The 22,067-nt window shown below is 41.4% G+C and overlaps 1 protein-coding gene across 5 annotated transcripts in view; it reads right to left on the bottom strand.

Moving 5' to 3' along the window:
- Positions 1–22,067, bottom strand: part of SPOP (speckle type BTB/POZ protein) — an 82,693-nt gene that overhangs the window by 46,925 nt on the left and 13,701 nt on the right. The window contains exon 1 of one of the 5 annotated variants that reach the window (XM_058445158.1): positions 10,540–10,784. The exons of the other annotated variants lie outside the window; for them this stretch is intronic. The gene's annotated coding sequence lies outside the window, so the exon portion shown is untranslated. Of the gene's footprint in view, positions 1–10,539; positions 10,785–22,067 lie in introns of those variants that run through there. 5 annotated transcript variants of the gene reach the window in all.

Here is a 22,067-nt window from a genome sequence, read left to right as displayed (position 1 = left end):
TTCTGTATTATGGCTAGGAATAAAGCTCTAATTGCCAAATAAGAGAGCAAAATCAAACTTACCTGTACATTTTATCATCTTTATAACATTTAAATTTATCCAGGGTCCTCTGTTTCACAAGTCACTTTGGTTAGGAATTATAAGGCCACTTAAAATAGGCCACTATGATTGAGCACTATAGTCTAGTGGAAACCATAACCTCAAGATTCACAGTAGGAACAACATAGGCCAGGCGTGGTGGCTCATGTCTTTAATCCCAGCACTTTGGGAGGCCAAGGTGGGCAAATCACTTGAGTTCAGGAGTTCCAGACCAGCCTGGCCAACATGATGAAACCTCGTCTCTACTAAAAATACAAAAATTAGCCCGGCATAATGGTGCAAGTCTGTAATTCCAGCTACTTGGGAGGCGGAGGCCACAGTGAGCTGAGATTGCGCCACTGCACTCCAGCCTGGGTGACAGCCTCAAAAAAAAAAAAAAAAAAAAAAGACAGAAGCAACCTGTGCATTTCCACCCCCATCCTCCTTTAAAAGGATTTCCAAGGTCCTTTCCAGTTAAATGCTTTAAGCTATATAACCACTCCCTCATAAGCAGTATTCAATGTTTCACAGTCTTCAAAGTACTCTGACATTTATGATCTTATTTGGGGTTTTCAAAAGCTCTGTTAGGCACACAGAGCAAGCAAGTATTTTACAAATAAGGGAACAGAAGCTCAGAGTTCCAATTTGCTGTGGTCACATGGCTATTAATGGGCTTGAGTTCAGAACACAAAGTCTTTTAACTCCTAAACCAACACTTTGCAATTCCTTTGGGGTGACTCTTAGTTCAGGTATGGTCTTTTATTCAACATGTAGGAATGGGAAAAATACCTGAGAAAGATACTTATATTCCCTAGCTTTCAGTTCAAATTTCATTTTCAAGTGGCAACTCAGTATGAAAGTATGTTCGTTTGGCCGGGCAAGGTGACTCATGCCTGTAATTCCAGCACTTTGGGAGGCCAAGGCGGGCACATTGCCTGAGCTCAGAAGTTGCAGACCACCCTGGGCAACATGGTAGAACCCTGTCTCTACTAAAAAATAAAAAATAAAAAAATTAGCCAGGTGTGGTGGTGCATGCCTGTAGTCCCAGCTACTCGGAAGGCTGAGCAGGAGGCTGAGGCTGGAAAATCGCTTCAGCCCAGGAGGCAGAGAGGTTGCAGAGAGCTGAGATCACGCCACTGCACTCCAGCTTGGGCTACAGAGTGAGACACCGTCTTAAAAAAAAAAGTATCTTCTTTTGTTCTAATGAATGTGGAGCACCATTATTAATGGAGACCTCAGCAAATCATTAATGGGTTCGTGTCTACTTCCACGACTGGATCCTGGGAACGAATCTTATGTTGTAATTATTTTTATTATTTCTTTAATTTTTTTATTTCTTGAGATGGAGAGAGTCTTGCTCTGTCACCCAGTCTAGAATGCAGTAGTGCAATCTTGGCTCACTGCAACCTCCACCTCCCAGGTTCAAGCGATTCTCCTGCCTCAGCCTCCCGAGTAGCTGGGATTACAGGGGTGTGCCACCATGCCCAGCTAATTTCTGTATTTTTAGCAGAGATGGGATTTCACAATGTTGGCCAGGCTGGTCTCAAACTCCTGACCTCAAGTGATTTGCCCGCCTTGGCCTCCCAAAGTGCTAGGATTATAGGTGTGAGCCACTGCGCCTGGCCCTCCTATGTTGTAATTATTTTAGAATGACTTTTCATGCTTTAGCACCTAATCATCATTAATTTTTTCAAATAAAATATCTATTGTTCTAATTGCCAGAATAATTTTTCTAGTCTAAGTTTTCAAGAAACCAGCGTCTTTCTCCACAGCTATCTTCCTCTCCTTTGCCACAAGCTTACAGAATTAAAAAGCACAATTTTTACCATTCTTTAATTATATTCATTTCAGGTGTCCAACATGACTAAAATACTAACTTGGCACCTCTTCAACTCAATTGCTTAAGCTAAAAATCCTATCTTTTCCTATCCTCTTTATCAGGAAGTCCTGTCAGCTGTCCTGCTTCTCAATGTATTCCACATTTATCCATTTCCGTCCAAGCCAGAGCTTTCTCATCTGAATAGCTACTGGTTTCTAATTGATCTCCCAGCTTCCTCTGTAGCGCAATTTATGTATTCTTCACATAGTAGCCACAGTGAGCTTTTAAAATGTAAATCCAGATATTGCTCCTTCACTTAACCACACTTAGAATTCCAGCTCTTTATCTGAACCTACAGAGTCCTGTAACAGCTGGCCCATTATACCAAATTCATCACCTATCACTCTCCCTTATCACTAACTTTACTCCAAAAACACTGGGTTTTCTTTCTACAAACAAGCCAAGACTGTTTCCATCTTAGGGCCTTTGCATTCTTCCCTCAGGCTGGAAGACGCTTCTTCCAGATATTCACATGGCTTCTTGTTACTTAGGTCTTCTCTGACCACAGCCAAAAGTAGTAGCTCTACTCCTACACCTGCTATGAATGTTTCATGTGACTTAATCCTCTACACTGTCTACAGTCTATAGCCTGATCATTTGGGTGCACTTAGAATAATCACATGTGGTCCTGCAGGGCTGAGACTCAGAACCTAGACAATGGGGGCTCCCCTGAAAGAATGCCCATTTCTAAGTCAGAAGCAGCCCCCTGGTCTTTTTCTTTTCAGTGGCCAACAGAGTACCTACCAAACTCTTTTTACTTTGGATGTAATTTTTTTTTTTTTTTTTTTGAGACGGAGTCTCACTCTGTCGCCCAGACTGGAGTGCAGCGGCGGATCTCGACTCACTGCAAGCTCCGCCTCCTGGGTTCATGCCATTCTGCTGCCTCAGCCTCCCGAGTAGCTGGGACTACAGGCGCCCGCCACCACGCCTGGCCAATCTTTTGTATTTTTAGTAGAGATGGGGTTTCACCATGTTAGTCAGGATGGTCTCAATCTCCTGACCCCATGATCTGCCCGCCTTGGCCTCCCAAAGTGCTGGGATTACAGGCCTGAGCTACCGCGCCTGGCCTGGGTATAAAATTTTTAAACAAAGCCATACTTAATCTTAGAAAATTTTCCTATGATGTTGTTTAGGTCTCTCTTTTTAAAAATTACATCATACCTCTGGATTCTGTATTTTTTATTTGCCTTAAAGAAATCAGCCAGGAGCGGTGGTGTCCCATTATGACTGGTTTTTGTTTTCTTTAATTGATAGAAAGTAAACTATGGGCCAGGCGCGGTGGCTCACGCCTGTAATCCCAGCACTTTGGGAACCAAGGAGAGCGGATCACCTGAGGTCAGGAGTGTGAGACCAGCCTGGCCGACATGGTGAAACCCCGTCTCTACTAAAAACACAAAAATTAGCTGGGCGTGGTGGCACATGCCTGTAATCCCAGCTACTCTGGAGGCTGAGGCAGGAGAATCACTTAAACCGGGAGGTGGAGGTTGCAGTGAGCTACGATTGTGCCATTCTACTCCAGCCTGGGCAACAAGAATGGAACTCGGTCTCAGAAAAAAAGAAAAAGAGGCCGGGCGCAGTGGCTCGTGCCTGTAATCCCAGCACTTTGGGAGGCCGAGGCAGGCGGATCACGAGGTCAGATCGAGACCATCCTGGCTAACACAGTGAAACCCTGTCTCTACTAAAAATACAAAAAATTAGCCGGGCGTGGTGGCGGGTGCCTGTAGTCCCAGCTACTCGGGAGGCTGAGGCAGGAGAATAGCGTGAAGCTGGGAGGCGGAGCTTGCAGTGAGCCGAGATTGCGCCACTGCACTCCAGCCTGGGCAACAGAGCGAGACTCCATCTCAAAAAAAAGAAAAAAGAAAAAGAAATCACTAGTTTCTTATTCTATAGTACACAATTTACTTTCATTTATTTATTTATTGAGACGGAGTTTCGCTTCTTATCGCTCAGGCTGGAGTGCAATGGCACACAATCTTGGCTCACCTCAACCTCCACCTCCCAGGTTCAAGCGATGTTCCTGCCTCAGCCTCCCCAGTAGCTGGGATTACAGGCATGCGCCACCACGCCCGGCTAATTTTACATTTTTAGTAGAGACAGAGTTTCTCCATGTTCATCAGACTGGTCTCGAACTCCCAGCCTCAGGTGATTCACCCGCCTTGGCCTCCCAAAGTGCTGAGATTACTTACAGGCGTGAGCTACCGCACCCGGCCCATAGTTTACTTTCTATCAATTTAGAAACAACTAGTCATAATGGGACCAGGAAGATGAGATTTGTTTTCCAGGAGGAGAAATTGGCTTATAAATAGAAAAACAGGCCAGGCGCAGTGGCTTATGCCTGTAATCCCAGCACTTTGGGAGGCTGAGGCGGGTCAGGAGTTTGAGATCAGCCTAGCCAACATGGTGAAACCCTGTCTCTACTAAAAATACAAAAATTAGCCAGGCATGATGGTGCATGCCTATAGTCCCAGCTACTCGGGAGGCTGAGGCAGGAGAATCGCTTGAAACCGGGAGGTGGAGGTTGCAGTGAGCCCAACTTGTGCCACTGCACTCCAGCCTGGGCAACAGAGCAAGACTCCGTCTCAAAAATAATAATAACAACAATAAATAAGTAAGTGGAGAAACAAAAAGTAGAGACATAAGCATTTTTGGAGATGAAGAGCTAAATAACATCAGCAATTTTAACAAATACCTTATACAGTGATAGTAAAAATTGACAAAACTTGCTAATACTAAAGTTTTCCAGAGTAAAAGACTAAGCTGATTAGAATAAAGTGATGGAAATTCTAAATACTCTTTGTGGGCAAGAAGTTTGTACCCAGAACATCCTGTATTGTGCCTAGCACAGAGAAGGTGCTTCACAAGAAAAGTCTGGTGAATAAAGGAATAAAATAGCTCTGGAGATATAAAAAGACTTCATAATATCCAGTCAAATGATTTCATTTTACACATCAAGGAACTGAACCCCAAAGCAGCTTAGTGGCTTGCCCAATGTGATAATAATACATACAGGAAGCCAGCAGCAGAGTTTAGAACAGTACCTAGCTATCATACTATCTCCCCACAGTTATGTGGGGGAAAAAAACAGATGTTGGGCTCAAGAATTTCAGTGTGGGTAAATGAAAGATAAAAGATTGGTGAAAAATAATCAGACTGTAATTCAGGACATTGGGTCCAATAATGATTGATAAATTGGAATAGTGCAAGAAAGATATTGGTGAGGCACTATAGTTACCCATTAAGTAGGGTCCAAATGGGCCACCAAATTCTCTCCATTATCAGAAAGGATACTAGAAACAAAACCAGAAAACACACACAAAATTGACTTCCCTCAACCTAGCTTTCCAGTCTTATCTAATGTGACTGTTCAAATTAAGTCAACTGTCAAGCTACTGAATTGACAAGCTACCGAATGCTCAGTCTATATTCACAATAAAATTAAAGTGTCTATACAAACTGGATTCCTCCTAAGGATATGGAGTTACAAAGATAAATTTGCAACTCTATCTGTTCTTGGCTCCTGCAACCTTTTATTTTCAATTCAACCAAACCTTTACTGATTAAAACAGCACAGACATAATTTGACTCTGATTCTTAAGATCTGAAAGTGTCTTTATTTCTGGAATAAAAGGCTTTGTTTATTTCCTCTTTCAAAGCAAAGATTCATCCTATCATCTTAACAAAATTATTACCAAATATTTAGAGTACCCATTTTGTGATAGGCCTATGGATCATTAAATTTTGGAAGAATAGGCCCAACATGATGGCTCATTCCTGTAATCCCAAAACTTTGGGAGGCCAAGGCAGGCAGATCACTTGAGGTCAGGAGTTCCAGACCAGCCCGGCCAACATGGTGAAACCCTATCTCCACTAAAAATACAAAAATTAGCCAGGTGTGGTGGCGGGCGCCTGTAATCCCAGCTACTCGGGAGGTTGAGGCATGAAAATCGCCTGAACCCAGGAGGCGAAGGTTGCAATGAGCCGAAATCGTGCCACTGCACTCCAGCCTGGGCGACAGAGTGACACTCTCAAAAAAAAAAAAAAAATTGGAAGAATAAGTTTTCCCCACCTATACTACTACAGGTTGATCATCCCTAATCTGAAAATCTGAAATGCTCCAAAATCCAAAACTTTTTGAGCACAGGTATGATGCTCAAAGGAAATGTTCATTACAGCATTTCGGATTTTGAATATTTGGATTAGGGGTGTAAATATTTCAGAATCAGAAAAAAATAAAAAATCTGAAACACTTCTAGTCCCAAGCATTTTGGATAAGGGATGTTCAACCTGTAGTAGAGTCACTAGACAGATAGATTTTAATCTTAAAGCTAACAACTAATCTTAACATTAGTAAGTGTGTTTCTATTGCTTGTGCCTAACTGAAGTCAATCAACCATAAAAAATATTCATTGAATGTAGTGTGAATATCCAGTCCCATGCTGAACTGCCAATCTCACCATTACCAATGTCTTTGTGTGGTTTGAATAAGGAGAAAGCGTTTCTGGCCTTGAAGAGCCAGGAAAAGACTCAACTTAAAAGAATAACTCATATTTTCAAGAACTTAAGAGTTTCTCTTCAGTACATAAAATTTCCTCCTCTAGACAATTTCCTACCATCTTACAGTAAATTCTTCCTTTAAATAGCAAGCCATTTAGAAGTCACCAAAACTATACCCCCAACCCTTTCACCCCTGCATACCAAATGGAACAAAAACACAGTAAAACCAATTTTAAACATCTAGAATAGTCAGCTAGGAATTCAAATCAGGAAGGGAAACTTTGGACTCTAGACACAAATTTGCTTCAAATAATACTTAAGGAACTTATAAATATATTTCTAAGGGATTGGGCCCCTCAAAGTTACAAAACATGGGGAAGAGTTAACACTACCACTTTATCATTATTGCCAGAGGTAGATGCTTTAAGAACTGTCTTACAAAGGTCATTTTATTGGGTCTTCCAAAAATCAATCCTTCACAATGAGAGATGGACATCAGTTAAATAAACTGTTAGAATAAGAACAAGTCAATATATTCATAAGCTACTGCTATCCTCAGGGCCTGAATTCTAGTGCAGGCTTGAAGATATTTTCCTGAATCTGAATTTCCTCATTTTTTTTCCCCTCATCTTTAATTGAGGGTGACTGTGTAAGAATCTCTAAGGTCCCTTCAGTGCTAAAGTTCTATGCCCCTTTGGAAACACTGTTAAAATTGGATTTACCTTTCTTCATATATGCATTTTATTTTAAAGAAAAGCAATATATATATACATAACCTAAATAATTCAAAAGTTACAGGAAGCTACAATTGAAAAGTAAGGTTCCTTCTAGATTTCAAATCCCTCTCTAAAGCCTTTAGAGAGGGATTTTTTATATCCTCAAAACAAAAAAAAATGAACACAACAGGCATCTACCAGCATATATATGAAATACAAATATATATATATTTTCCCTGTAGACACACTTTATTCTTTCTAATGGTTGCAGAGAATTCCACTGTTACCCTGCTGAATGGTTTCCATGTTTTTGCTACTGCAAACAATGTAGCAAACAAGTGTATCTAAACATAAGCACAAGTAGGCCCAATAGCCTGCACGCTGTTTATTTTGACATTGTCAAATTACCCTCCAAAATACATCAATATGTACTTCCAATGTGACTCCCACTTAAGCATCTACCCTCTTTGATACATTCAGGATGGTCAGAGATAGCCATAGGAGAGTGGGTACAAAAAAAAACTTTCAGTAGAAGAGCCAGTGAGATTTAGACCAAAAAAAGAGAAAGTCAGAAATGCCTTTTATAAATATAAAAATAATATAAATATATAAATATAATATACACAATATATAAGTATATAATAGATATGATACGTGGTACTTTGTTGGTTTACCAGATTTAAGTGTTGATGCTTCCTTACGGAGCTCTGAAAGAAGATACAGACAGAAAAAAAGTTTTTCTATTCAAGGAGAGTAGGTGAGCAACTTGTATTGCAAATCCTATGAATCCCAAGAAGGCCTAATTCTGTCTTAGATCAGGATGTGAATTTAAATGTACAACTAAATTCCTCTACATATAATCTGGCCTCTTTCACCCAGAAATGGTTATTAGCACAGTGAAAGTCAATTTAGTTCCTTGTCTTTGTCACTGACAAAGGATACCTATTAATGCAACCATTATCCCCCAATTAAATAGGACAGTGCACGATTCCAGAGGTGATAAACATGTTAGTAAAACACACAGACAACAATTCTTCAGGCATGTTTAAAACTGTTTGTTTTTTACTAGTGACAGTGTCTATGTTGCCCAGGCTGTTCTCAAACTCAGGGACTCAAGTGATCCTCCTACCCTGACCTCTCCAGGAGCTGAGACTACAGGTATGCTGCCACCACAGCCAACTAAATGTTTAATTAAATAACTGTTACAATGTCTGACATGTAGTAGATACTGCATAAGTAATTATTAAATTAATTCATGGCATCCACTTTGGAAATTATGTTAGTTTCTTTTTTCCATTCTTTCTTTTTTTTTAAAGAGACAGTAGCACTTTGTGAGGCCGAGGCCAGCGGATTGCCTGAGCTCAGGAGCTCCAGACCACCCTGGGCAACATGGTGAAACCCCGTCTCTACTAAAATACAAAAAGTTAGCCGGGCGTGGTGGTGCATGCCTGTAGTCTCACCTACTCAGGAGGCTGAGGCACAAGAATCCCTTGAGCCCCGGAGGCAGAGGTTGCAGTGAGCTGAGATCATGCCACTGTACTCCAGCTTGGGCAAAAAAAAAAAAAAGAGAGAGAGAGAGAGTAGCCAGATATGGTGGCACATGCCTGTAGTCCCTGCTACTAGGGAGGCTGAGGTAGGAGGGTCACTTGAGGCTAGGAGTTCGAGGCTGCAGGTTGCTATGATTGTGTCTGTGAATAGCCACTCTAGCCTATGCAATAGAGTGAGACATTAACTTTAAAAGACAGACGAGGTATTCCTATGTTGCCCGGGCTGGACTTAAATTCCTGGGCTCAAGGGTTCCTCCAGCCTCAGCCCTCCTAACAGCTGGGACTACAGGCACACACTACTGAGTATCATCTTAGTTTTAACAGAAAGTATTTGCAAAGGACTATGTAAACGCAAGGCAACTCTAGGAGTGGGTGTGTATGTATGTGGTGAGGAGGAATATATGAGTTCCTAAAATCAAAATAAATGTATGCAAAGTTCCCATTTTCCTTTCCTGTAACTTGCTATTATAAATATTTATTACATCTTTGATTGTAATATGCTATCAATTTTGAGGAGGAAAAGAAAAAAGCAATACTTTGCTCTTAAACTGAAATGCAAAAAAAAACTGCATATTTTAGAATCAGAGAAACTTAGTATATCTAAAGTGGTATATTTGTTTTCAACCGAAGCTCCCTCTAATTTTGTAAGTAGGAAAATACAATTTATGAACATTCACATGAGGCTATTCCTAACACATTCTTTCCTCTCCTCACCCAAGTACACCAACTACACCTAACACTAAATCTCTTAAGAAACTGCCCCCTACCGTGCCCAGCTATGAGAGAGACTAAGGCAGGGGGAATTCCTTGAGCTCAGAGGGTCAAGCCCAGCCTGGATAACATAGAAAACTCCCTATCTTAAAATAAATAACTAAATAAAACAACAACAACAACAACAACAACAACAAAACTTGGCCTCAGTTTCTTCTACTATCAGGAGTCACTAAAACACAAACCTCACAATTTTAAGCATCAGTGGGAAGAACTCAGAATCAAAGCCAACCTTATATACACCTACACATAAAACCAACTGGTATTATGCTGAGGACCAGAAATCTCTCTTTCAAAATGAAGGTGGTCTTCTAGTCTTTGCTCTGATTACACCACAATTTATTGATAGGGCCCAATCGCAGACACTGGGCTCAGAGCAAACAGTTCCAGATATCCAACAGGGCATGAACTGGAAAAGGGAGGGTGAGCTGAATTAAATAGGATGGAAAGTCAAATATAAGAGTTACTTTGGGGCCGGGCGCAGTGGCTCATGCCTGTAATCCCAGAACTTTGGGAGGCTGAGGTGGGTGGATCATGAAGTCAAGAGATCAAGACCATCCTGGCCAACATGGTGAAACCCCGTGTCTACTAAAAAAATACAAAAATTGGCCAGATGTGGTGGTGCGCGCCTGTAGTCCCAGCTACTCGGGAAGTTGAGGCAGGAGAATAGCTTGAACCCAGGAAGCAGAGGTTGCAGTGTGCCAAGATCATGCCACTGCACTCCAGCCTGGCGACAGCAAGACTCTGTCTCAAACAAATAAACAAAAAAAGAGTTACTTTGGGCCAGGTGCAGTGGTTCATGCTTGTAATCCCAACTCTTTGGGAGGTCGAGGTGGGAGGATCACTTCAGTCCAGGAGTTTGAGACAACCTGGGCAACATGGCAAAACCCGATCTCTACAAATACATACAAAAATTAGCCAAGCGTGATGGCTCGTGCCTATGGTCCCAGCTACTTGGGAGACTGGAGTGTAAGGATCACTTGAGCACAGGAGGCAGAGGTTGGTAGTTACATGGGAAGTCCCCAAATTCTATCACTAATAAAGAAACTCTTACCTGCAGGCATATGATTTGAGTTGCAGCTCAAGAAAAATTAAAATCTTCTAGGTGCTTGAAAATTCTACTTATTAGAGTCAACGTCCCATTTATCAGACTGAATTCCACAGATTAGTAAATAAAAATTTTAGGTAAAGTGTTTTCAAATAAAAATTTTAACCACCACCAAAACAAAACAATAAAAACCTCACAAATATTCCAACCAACAATTAAACAAACAGGCCTCAGACTGAGGAAAAGGAATCATACTTCTCAATACAATCTACTGTTTCCAAGAAACAAGAATCTGTTTCTTGGACTGGAGATTGGTATTAAGTGGCAATGGACCAAGGAGAAAAAAATAAATGACATGAAACAAACCCAAAAATCAAATCCAAAGACAATTTAACACTGAGCTTGCACATACTGTCAAGAACAAATTAAAGCAATGTTTGCTGGGGTTGCCATAGCAAACTACTACATAGCAAACTACACATGCAAACTACATAGCAAACTATTATGACATAAAAGAAAACAATAGCTCACTAGGCTGTAAACAGTCTAGTAATCAACGTGCATATTTATTGGTTACTGCCCATAGCTGTCAGAAAAGTTTATCCAATCAGATCAGGTAATACAAATAACTTTCTTTCTTTTTTTTTAAGAGATGGAGTCTCACTCTCACTCTATTGCCCAGGCTGGAGTGCAGTGGCGCGATCTCTGCTCACTGCAACCTCTGCCTCCCAGGGTCTAGCAATTTTCCTGCCTCAGCCCCGCAAGTAGCTGGGACTACAGGCGCACGCCGCCACGTCCAGCTAACTTTTCGTATTTTAGTAGAGATGGGGTTTCACCGTGTTGCCCAGGCTGGTCTCAAACTCCTGAGCTCAGGCAATCCACCTGCCTCAGTCTCCCAAAGTGCTAGGATTATAGGCATGAGCCACTGCACCAGGCCATACAAATAACTTTCAAAAGTAAGTTTCTAAATTGTTGTCCAATGTTCTTGAGATTTAGAATTAACCCAATCACTTCTATAGGTATTGCATGTCTAAAAACTGACTTTCACGGCCGGGCACAGTGGCTCACGCCTGTAATCCCAACAGTTTGGGAGGCCAAGGCGGGCGGCTCATTTGGGATCTCGAGTTGGAGACCAGCCTGACCAACACGGTGAAACCCCGTCTCTACTAAAAATACAAAAAAAATTAGCCAAGCGTGGTGGCGCATGCCTGTAGTCCCAGCTACTCAGGAAGCTGAGGCAGAAGAATCGCCTTAACCCGGGAGGCGGAGGTTGCAGTGGGCTGAGATCACGTCACTGCACTCTAGCCTGAGCGACAGAGTGAGACTATGTCTCAAAAAAATAAATAAATAAAATAAAATAAAATGGCATTCTGGTTTATTTTGTCAACTGTTGGTGAGTTTTGTTAACTACTTTTCCCAAGACCAATTAACTCTAGTAACAATGAAGAAACTGAGTTTACTAGCGAAACCGAGGAACAGATCCTGAATCTTTAAGATTCCACCAAGTTAACAGCATCCTAAGAGGGCCTGTCAGAAGAGCCAGTCAGTCATCTTATGGTGCCTTACCTTGGTCAAAACTTGTATAATTTAGTGAAAAGAATGTAACGCTACGAAGAAGATACTTAACGTACGCCCCTGATAAGCTCTGAACATGGTTATATACTTTAAAAAGAAAGTTCCTGAGTTTAAAAAAGTACTAGTCAGTTCTCAATTTTCCATACTAAAGGATGTAAAAAGTGATATAAATATTCCAAAACAGGTATTAAAAAAGAAATTCTTAACATTTTACTTTGGAATGCATGATGTAATTTTTCCTATAGATTTACATCCAAAATTCTACCTTGGCTGAAATAATAGTAATTATTTACGTAGCCTGGACATAGATTAAAAGACATCATATGAGTGAATTCAAGATAAAATAGGAACTCAGCATGAGATAAATGTTGATGGATAATGTATATGAGGATAATTTAAAACTACTATATAATAATTCCTCTCGATCTCACAGCATCTTCTAGCAGCTCAGTCTTAGCCATAAAATATTTTTCGAATGAAAATTTCTTTTTTTTTTTTTTTTTTTTGAGACAGTTTTGCTCTTGTTGCCCAGGCTGGAGTACAATGGTGCAATCTTGGCTCACCGCAACCTCCGCCTCCCGGGTTCAAGTGATTCTCCTGCCTCAGCCTCCCGAGTAGCTAGGATTACAGGCATGTGCCACCACGCCCGGCTAATTTTTTTGTATTTTTAGTATAGATGGGGTTTCTCCATGTTGGTCAGGCTGGTATCGAACTCCTGACCTCAGGTGATCCGCCTGCCTTGGCCTCCCAAAGTGCTGTGACCACAGGTGTGAGCCACCGTGCTCAGCCAGGTATTCTTAAAAGTTATGTAGGCCGGGCGCGGTGGCTCACGCCTGTAATCCCAGCACTATGGGAGGCTGAGGCGGGTGGATCACGAGGTCAGGAGATCAAGACCACGGTGAAACCACGTCTCTACTAAAAATACAAAAAAAAAATTAGCCAGGCGCAGTGGTGGGCGACTGTAGTCCCAGCTACTCAGGAGGCTGAGGCAGGAGAATGGCATGAACCCGGGAGGTGGAGCTTGCAGTGAGCCGAGATCGCGCCACTGCACTCCAGCCTGGGCAACAGAGCAAGACTCCGTCTTAAAAAAAAAAAAAAAGTTATGTAATAATCTCTACACCAGAAAGAACTTCAGAAACCACCTTGTCTGAACTCTTTGATAGCATAAAAGAATCTGAGATCCACAAAAGTTGCAGCATGTCTATCTATAGAGAACTATAGAGTAAAATAAATATTTAAGTATTGGGAAGATCATTATTTAAATAATCCACATAAAGAATCTTTCTCAGGTATTTCTTGTAAAAAGAGACTTCAATGTATCCAGTTTGCTTAAAATTAGGCCACATCTAGATTTCTGCTTTATCTTACACTTGCATACTACACAACTTCAGATGTACTAAAAATAAAATCAGTCCTCTGGGACATATAACTCCCATAAAAACCTCTCCACTACACCACAACACAAACCCTCCTCTCCAATTAGTTGACTCTAGCCTGTTTGTCAGCTCATACATACAACCATATGCCTTTCTCAAATTTATTCACGCCACCCTGAAAGCCAGAAATGTTCTACCTCCTATCTGAATACTACGCTTCCAGGTCCAAGTCAAGTCCTACCTTGTTCTGAAGCATTTCCTAACCACCCCAGTATACTCTAAATTCCTAGTGTCACTTTCTTGGCAGTTAACGAATGTTACTAAGAACCCATTAGCTGCCAATTAACATAGGATGCCCAGAATTTTAATTCTCTATAGGTTTTTCCCTACTCCAAAATTCTCTTTTATAGGTCTAGTGAGATCTAGGAATTGGTACTTAAAAAACAACTTATCAGATGGAAAGAAGAAGACAGTTGCTATACGAATAAAATTGATTTAGGCCAGGCGCAGTGGCTCATGCCTGTAATCCCAGCACTTTGGGAGGCTGAGGCGGGCGGATCACGAGGTCAGGAGATCGGGCCCATCCTGGCTAACATGGTGAAACCCCGTCTCTACTAAAAAAAATACAAAAAATTAGCCAGACATGGTAGCGGGTGCCTGTGGTCCCAGCTACTTGGGAGGCTGAGGCAGGAGAATGTTGTGAACCTGGGAGGCAGAGCTTGCACTGAGCTGAGATCGCGCCACTGCACTCCAGCCTGGGCGACAGAGCAAGACTCCATCTCAAGAAAAAAAAAAGAGAATAAAGTTGATTTTTTTTACCTTTATCAAAATGTCCTTTAATGCTGTTTACATATTTTTTCAATTATAAGAATATTTAAGGAATAATTGGGAAAAATCTAATATTGTACAGCAATTCTACTTCAGGAATAAATCCTAAGGAATCAATATGATTGATGTATAAAGATTTACGAACAAGGATGTTCATCACAGCAAATTTTTTCTTTCTTGAGATGTAGTCCTGCACTGTCACCCAGGCTGGAGTACAATGGTGTGATCTCGGCTCACTGCAACCTCTGCCTCCTGGGTTCAAACGATTCTCCTGCATCAGCCTCTCGAGTAGCTGGGTCTACATGCGCCCGCCACCACGCCCAGCTAATTTTTGTATTTTTAGTAGGGACGGGATTTCACCATGTTGGCCAGGCTGGTCTCAAACTCCCGACCCTATGATCCACCCGCCTCGGCCTCCCAAAGTGCTGGGATTACAGGCATGAGCCACTGCACCCGGCCTTTTTTTTTTTTTTTTTGAGACAGAGTTTCGCTCTGGTTGCCCGTGCTAGAGTGCAGTGGCGTGATCGTGGCTCACTGCAACCTCCACCTCCCAGGTTCAAGCGATTCTCCCGCCTCAGCCTCCTGAGTAGCTGGGACTACAGCAGCGTGTCACCACACCCAGCTAATTTTTTGTATTTTTAGTAAAGATGGGGTTTTACCATGTTAGCCAGGATGGTCTCAATCTCCTGACCTCGTGATCCGCCCACCTCGGCCTCCCAAAGTGCTGGGATTAGAGGCGTGAGCCACTTCGCCTGGCCGTCACAGCAAAATTTATAAGGAAAAACTGAAGGAAAAAAGCTCATTATTGGGAAATTGGCCAAATAAAGTATGATTAATCCATACAACAGAATTCTATGTAGTTACTTTGCGAAGTTATTTTTTTACTGGCATAAAAGAGGTCTATAATATGCTGAATTTTTAAAGCAATTTAAAAAACACACAATCAATTTTTTGTAAAGATATAAATATCCACATGCACATACACATTTAGAGAAATGCCCAATAAGATGTTCAGAAAATGTTAACTGTAGTTAACTCTGTGTGGTGGGATTTGGGGTAATTTTTTACTTTTTTCTTTATACTTTTCTATTTTTTTCCACGAATTATTTTATAATCAGCAAAAGCAAATACTTTTATTCTGAAAAAATACCATGTTGATTTTTACATCTCAAGTCTTTTTAAGGATTCATGTGCAGTGCATTACTCCCATTTACTACTAACACCATCAATTAAAGAACCACATAGGTGCTCCTAATGAGAAGTAATTCCTAACAATATGTCAAAGTGGACTGCAAGGAACTTCCCTGCTGTTTTCATGTTGTTTCTTCAAGCCAGCAAGTTTCTGAAATAATTTACCCATAGCTTTCACTGAAGGGAGTTTCTCACCTATGCAGAAGATGTTTCCATTGGCGGTGGCAGGACAGATAGCAATGAGTCAAGTCATCACAAAGTCAAGTTATATTTCACAGGTGGACCATCACCACCACCACCGTCAGACAACCAAGCGGAGAAGAACTAGCACTGCTGTAGCATCTCTGGTCAACAGATTTGAGTACTGGGATACACTGAGACCAACATGGTACTCTGGGTCTTTGTGTTGACCAAATGTCAACGTCAAGGGCTCCCACATCCATTCTACTTCATGTGCTCATCCATGCTCCCATACCTTAGCAAAGATCTGCTTGGAACTTTCTCCACTTCCCAGACACCGACTTCTGAATTTTTCTCAGCCCTCTTATCCCTCTACCAAGAAGGAGAGAAGAGTTAAAATGAGAAAACAAAAAGTGCAAAAGCCCAAAGGAGGACCTAGCTGGGTATACTGGAAGAATAGAAAGAAAGGCAGTATAGCTTGAACATGGTCATCAAAGGAAAACACTAAAAGAAACAGGAAAGGACCACATCACAGAGATCCTAACAGGTCAGAATAAATCTGGGGATGTTGTTATTTTCATAAATGTTGCTGCTCCCATGGTGAATCAATTTTATGCAAATGAAACGGTTTCAATGTATGAAAATCTATTTCTTGATCTATGTTTTGAACCTCATCTACTCTTCCAAAACTCAGTGCAACAGACCCAACTGGCTACCTGCGAGGCAGCCTCTCCTAAACATCAATACAACCAAAGCCAAACACTATCTGTTTTCCCAAACCAGCTCCTCCAACAGCTTCATATCTGCTAATGGACTGATCATTCACCTAGGCTTTATATCTCAAAGTTATCTTTCATTCCTTGCCTACTGTCCACCTCCGTTACACACAGGCTCCTCAGTCCTTAAACCTCCAACCTACGTATGTTTTTCTAGTGCCACTGACACTATCCTGATTCAAATTAGCACCAATTCTTGTTCAGATTAGTAGCCTAGGCTAGTTTCCATATCTCTAGTTGTTTCACCATTAAGTTTGTCCTATATGATGTTTTCAAGACCATCAATAAGTGGATGATATAAAATTGTATTACCTCAAGCTCTGATTTCATTTCGAGCTCCACTCATATATCTGCCTACTTAACATATTTATACTTAGCCTCATTCGCATCTCAAATTTAACATGTCTAAAATTGAACTCCTGATTTCTGATCTTCCCTCCAAATTCCACACCTACTCCTCCCATTCCTATCTCCCACCCTCATCTCAGTAAGTGACACGTCTACCCATCCAGTTGCTTCAGCCAGAAACCTGGGAGTCATTCTTGACACTTTCCTCTTCCTCAACCCCCACACTCAATCTATAATTAAATGAATTCTTTCTTTAACATACTTCTCAAATCCATCCACTTCTCTCCATCTCTTCTGCCACTAAGTCCTACCTGCAGAGATTCTTATTTAAGTGGTATGGGTGCAGCCCAGGCACCAGGAGTAGAAAAAGTTCCCCAAGTGATTCTAACAAACAGCTAAGGGTGAGAACCACTGCTCTACAACATTTGGACTTCCACCAACCTCTCTGACCTCATTTCTACTATTTTCTCTCTTGTTCACTTAACTCCAGCCATGCTGGCCTCCTTGCTGGTTCCTTGAGTATGGCAGGCACATACCCTCATGGTTTTTCCTATTTCTTTTGTCTAGAGTGCTAGTTCACTCCTTCATCTTCTACAGATATTTACTCAAGCATTACCTTTGATGTGAGTTAGTGAGGCCTTCCCTGGCCATTCTATCTAAAATCACAACACCTACTCCCACTCCAACATTCCCTATCTATCCCTTTTTCGGGTTATATTTTTCTCTTTGAAACTTATCACTTTCCAATATACCATATATTTTATTTATCTTGTTTGCTGCCTGAATATAAGCTCCATGAGAGTAGGGATTTTTGTCTGTTTTTGTCCCCAGCATCTAGAATAGCATCTGGCACATAGTTGGTATCCACTTAATATTTAATGCCTCAGCAAGGCCTTACCTGACTCCTCCAACTAAATTTAATCTCCCCATTATTTTCCTTAATAATTTATTCTGGCCGGGTGCGGTGGCTCACGCCTGTAATCCCAGCACTTTGGGAGGCCAAGGTGGGCGGATCACGAGGTCAGGAGATCAAGACCATCCTGGCTAACAGGGTGAAACCCCATCTCTACTAAAAAATACAAAAAAATTAGCCGGGCATGGTGGTGGGTGCCTGTAGTCCCAGCTACTTGGGAGGCTGAGGCAGGAGACTGCTGTGAACCTGGGAGGCGGAGCTTGCAGTGAGCTGAGATTGTGCCACTGCACTCCAGCCTGGGTGACAGAGCGAGACTCTGTTTCAAAAAAATAAAAAATAATTTATTCCCTTCATTACATTTACAATAATTTATAACTATATTAGCTTGTTGAAGTTCCTTTTCTAGACTGCAAATTCCGTGAGAGTAGGGATTTTCTATAAGGCTCACCATTATATAAACTTTGCCTCACTTATATGGCACAGAGTACCTACTAAAAAAAGTCAACAAATCAGTAACAAATAAAATTTGTGAAAACACACCCTAATCATGTTATTTCTTCAATAAAAAATTTTCAATCTCTCATGCTTTACCACATTAAACCCAAACTGCTTGGCCATGGTCAAAAACCTTCCATGCTCCGAGCCCATTTATTTTCCAGTCTTATCCTCCATTATCCCATCTTCTGCTTCAGCCATGCTATGCTCTTCATCATTTCCAGTACACACCCTATACTAACACTGCACTTCCCCACCTCCACATTTTCACTCATGACATTGCTTCTCTCTCAATTCCCTTCTCCATCTCTGCCAATGGAAATCCAACCTTCAAAATACCCACCCTTCAAAGCCCAGCGCAAATGTAACCTTCACGAAGACAGTCCTGAATCTCACCCCAGCTTCCCCAAAGATCTCTTCCTCTACTAAAGAAGCACCAAACATATAGTACTGGTTTAATCCCCCACTCATTTCAGAACATACCCCTCCCTGACTTTCTACTATGCTCTTGCTTATAGTAACTCAGCAGGTATTTGTTAAAAAGAAAAGTCAGTTAACACTATTCCCTTCCCTTCTCTACCATAAAACATATTTAAGGCCGGGCGCGGTGGCTCACGCCTATAATCCCAGCAGTTTGGGAGGCTGAGGCAGGCGAATCATCTGAAATCGGGAGTTCAAGACCAGCCTGACCAACATTGAGAAACCCCGTCTCTACTAAAAGTACAAAATTAGCCGGGCATTGTGGTGCATGCCTGTAATCCCAGCTACTTGGGAGGCTGAGGCAGAAGAATCGCTTGAACCGGGAAGGCGGAGGTTGCGGTGAGCCGAGATCATGCCAGTGCACTCCAGCCTGGGCAACAAGAGTGAAACTCCGTCTCAAAAAAAAAAAAAAATTAAATTTTTTGGGGTAGGGAGGTCTCTTCCTCTTTAGAGAGACCCTTTAATGACTAAAAGATACAAAGCTAGAATGGAGGATTCTCAGTCTGAACTTTCTCTTCTATGCCTTTTCTAGAAAAGCAGGACCTGCCCAAGTGCAATTTTTAGAGCTCAGACTTTTACCTCCCTCAGATTGTGACGGATTTTCAAAATATATTCAAGTGCTTGAAAAAAATGTTAAGCTGTATGTACTACTACATGAGACAAATTCCATAAGCTTCATTAAAATGGTTTGCCCTAAGATTACCATATACTTGGCCGGGCATGGTGGCTCACGCTTGTAATCCCAGCACTTTGGGAGGCCGAGGCGGGCGGATCACGAGGTCAGGAGATCGAGACCACGGTGAAACCCTGTCTCTACTAAAAATACAAAAAATTAGCCGAGCGTGGTGGCGGGCGCCTGTAGTCCCAGCTACTCGGAGAGGCTGAGGCAGGAGAATGGCGTGACCCCGGGAGGTGGAGCTTGCAGTGAGCCGAGATTGCGCCACTGCACTCCAGCCTGGGCGACAGAGCAAGACTCTGTCTCAAAAAAAAAAAAAAAAAAAAAAGAAAAAAGATTATCATATACTTGAAAGACTATCTGGCTGAAAATCCAAACACCATAAACTCTGCTGTTAGAAAATGGTAATTCCAGGCCAGGCGCGGTGGCTCCCGCCTGTAATCCCAGCACTGTGGGAGGCCCAGGTGGGCAGATCACCTGAGGTCAGGAGTTCGAGACCAGCCTGGCTGACATGGTGAAACCCCATCTTTACTAAAAATACAAAAATTAGCCGGGCACCACCACATGGCAGGTGCCTGTAATCCCAGCTACTCAGGAGGTTGAGGCAGGACAGTCGCTTGAACCTGGGAGGCGGAGGTTGCAGTGAGCCAAGACTGCACCACTGCACTCCAGCCTGGGTGACAGGGCGAGACTCCATCTCAAAAAAAAAAAAAAAAAAAAAAAAAAAAAAAAAGTAAATGACAATTCCTAGAAAAACATTTCTGTTCAAAAGAAATTCGAAACTTTTTATGATCTTTAAAAATCTCCCATTCATGTTGACATTATGTTCAGTGATGTTAAGTGACTGCACTAACGATCCAGTAAAATTCCATCAGGAAACACCTGTACTTCAAGTATTGACCTTTGTTTCCCCACCCACACCCTCTCTTAAGGTTGTGGTTCTCAAAGTGTGGTCCCAGTAGACTCCTGGAGGTCCCTTTCAAGTGGTCTGTGAAGGCAACACTATTTTCATAACAATACCAAGAAATTGTTTGCCTTTTTCATTATGTTGATATTTGTGCTGATAGTGCAAAAGCAATAATGGGTAAAACTGCTTACCCCTTAGCACAGGGGTCCTCAACCCCAGGGCTGCAGACCTTCCCAACCTATGGCCTGTTAGGAATCAGGCGCGCAGGAGGTGAGTGATGGACGGGCGAGCAAGCATTACTGCCTAAGCTGTGCCTCCTGTGAGATCAGCCATGGCATTAGATTCTCATAGGAGCCTCAACCCTACTGTGAAATGCAAATGGGAGGGATCTAGGTTGCACGATCCTTATGAGAATCTAATACCTGATGATCTGAGGTGCAACAGTTTCATCCCAAAAGCATCCCAACTACCAGGTAGTGGAAAAACTGTCCTCCACAAAACCGGTCCATGGGGCCAAAAAGGTTGGGGACCACCACTAGCATGAGCTATTACTCATCAGCATAAGTAATGACATCGAACTGTACTACAGTCATTGTCTTTTGCCATCACACAGGTGACTTTTTAAAAAACAATTGCTTGCACTTAAGAATGTTCTTGATGAAGCAATAAAAATTATTAATTAAATCTAAACCCTTGAGTGTAGGTCTTTTAAATAGTCTGTAATAAAACAGGGAAGTATGCATAAAGCACTTCTGCAAGATACTCAAGTACAATGGGCTGTCTCCAGGAAAAGCACTTGTGACTCTGAGTTGTGAGTTGAACTAGCTGCTTTTTCCATGGAACCCTACTTTTACTTGGAACAAAGAACAAACTGGTTATTTAGACATGAATATTTAGCAGACATTTTCTTGAAAATGGAGTCTGTCACTTTGAGGAAAACAAGTGACGGTATTTGTTGCCAATGATAAAAACCAGGCTTCTAGCGAAAAACTAGAATTCTGGAAAACTTGTAGCTACTTGACAGCTTCCCAATACTTATAGACTTTGCTGATGGAATGGGTGGTGATATAACTAATGTGGGGTTTTTTTTGTTATTGTATTATAAAATGTTTAAACATTTAGAAGATCTGCTTAACTCAATTAACAAGTATTTCCCAAAAGACTGCAGCATGATATTCTAAAATCACATATGGGTAAAAGATCCATTCAAGTACAAGTCAGATTAATGAATTTTAATGTAACAGTAACATCAATATGATTTCAGATTTCATACTGCAACTTAATTTATAAGAGACTAACACTTGTCAAGTTTTGGTGTAGTATCAGAGAAGAATATGCACAATTGTCTGAAAGGGCTATGAAATACTTCTCCCTTTTCCAACTGCATGTTCTTTCAGGCCATATTTTCTTTGGGTACTTCAATCAAAACAAATTATCACATCAGACTGAACAGAAGCAGATATGAAAATCTAGCTGCCTTCCATTAAGCTGGATATTTAAGAGACTTACAGAAATGTAAAAAATGCCACTCTTCTAATTTTTCAAAAACTTATTTTTTCATAAAAATATGTTAACGAGACAGGTTTATTATTTTATAGTAATAAATATTTTTAAATGTCTTCCATTTTAATATCTAATTTGGTAAATATCAATTTATATAACCCACATAAACAAAAGCTCTTTAGGGTCCTCAAAAGTTTTTAACAATGTAAAAACTCCTGAGACGACAGTGAGAATCACTGTTTTAAGAAAAATACGCCTGATTCCAGCCACTACCAAAACCACTCTG

Source organism: Hylobates moloch, unplaced genomic scaffold, assembly GCF_009828535.3.
Source record: "Hylobates moloch isolate HMO894 unplaced genomic scaffold, HMol_V3 SCAFFOLD_10, whole genome shotgun sequence".
Classification (NCBI taxonomy): Eukaryota; Metazoa; Chordata; class Mammalia; order Primates; family Hylobatidae; genus Hylobates; species Hylobates moloch.
Note: the sequence above shows the minus strand (reverse complement) of the source record. Positions and strands in the feature narration are given on the sequence as shown.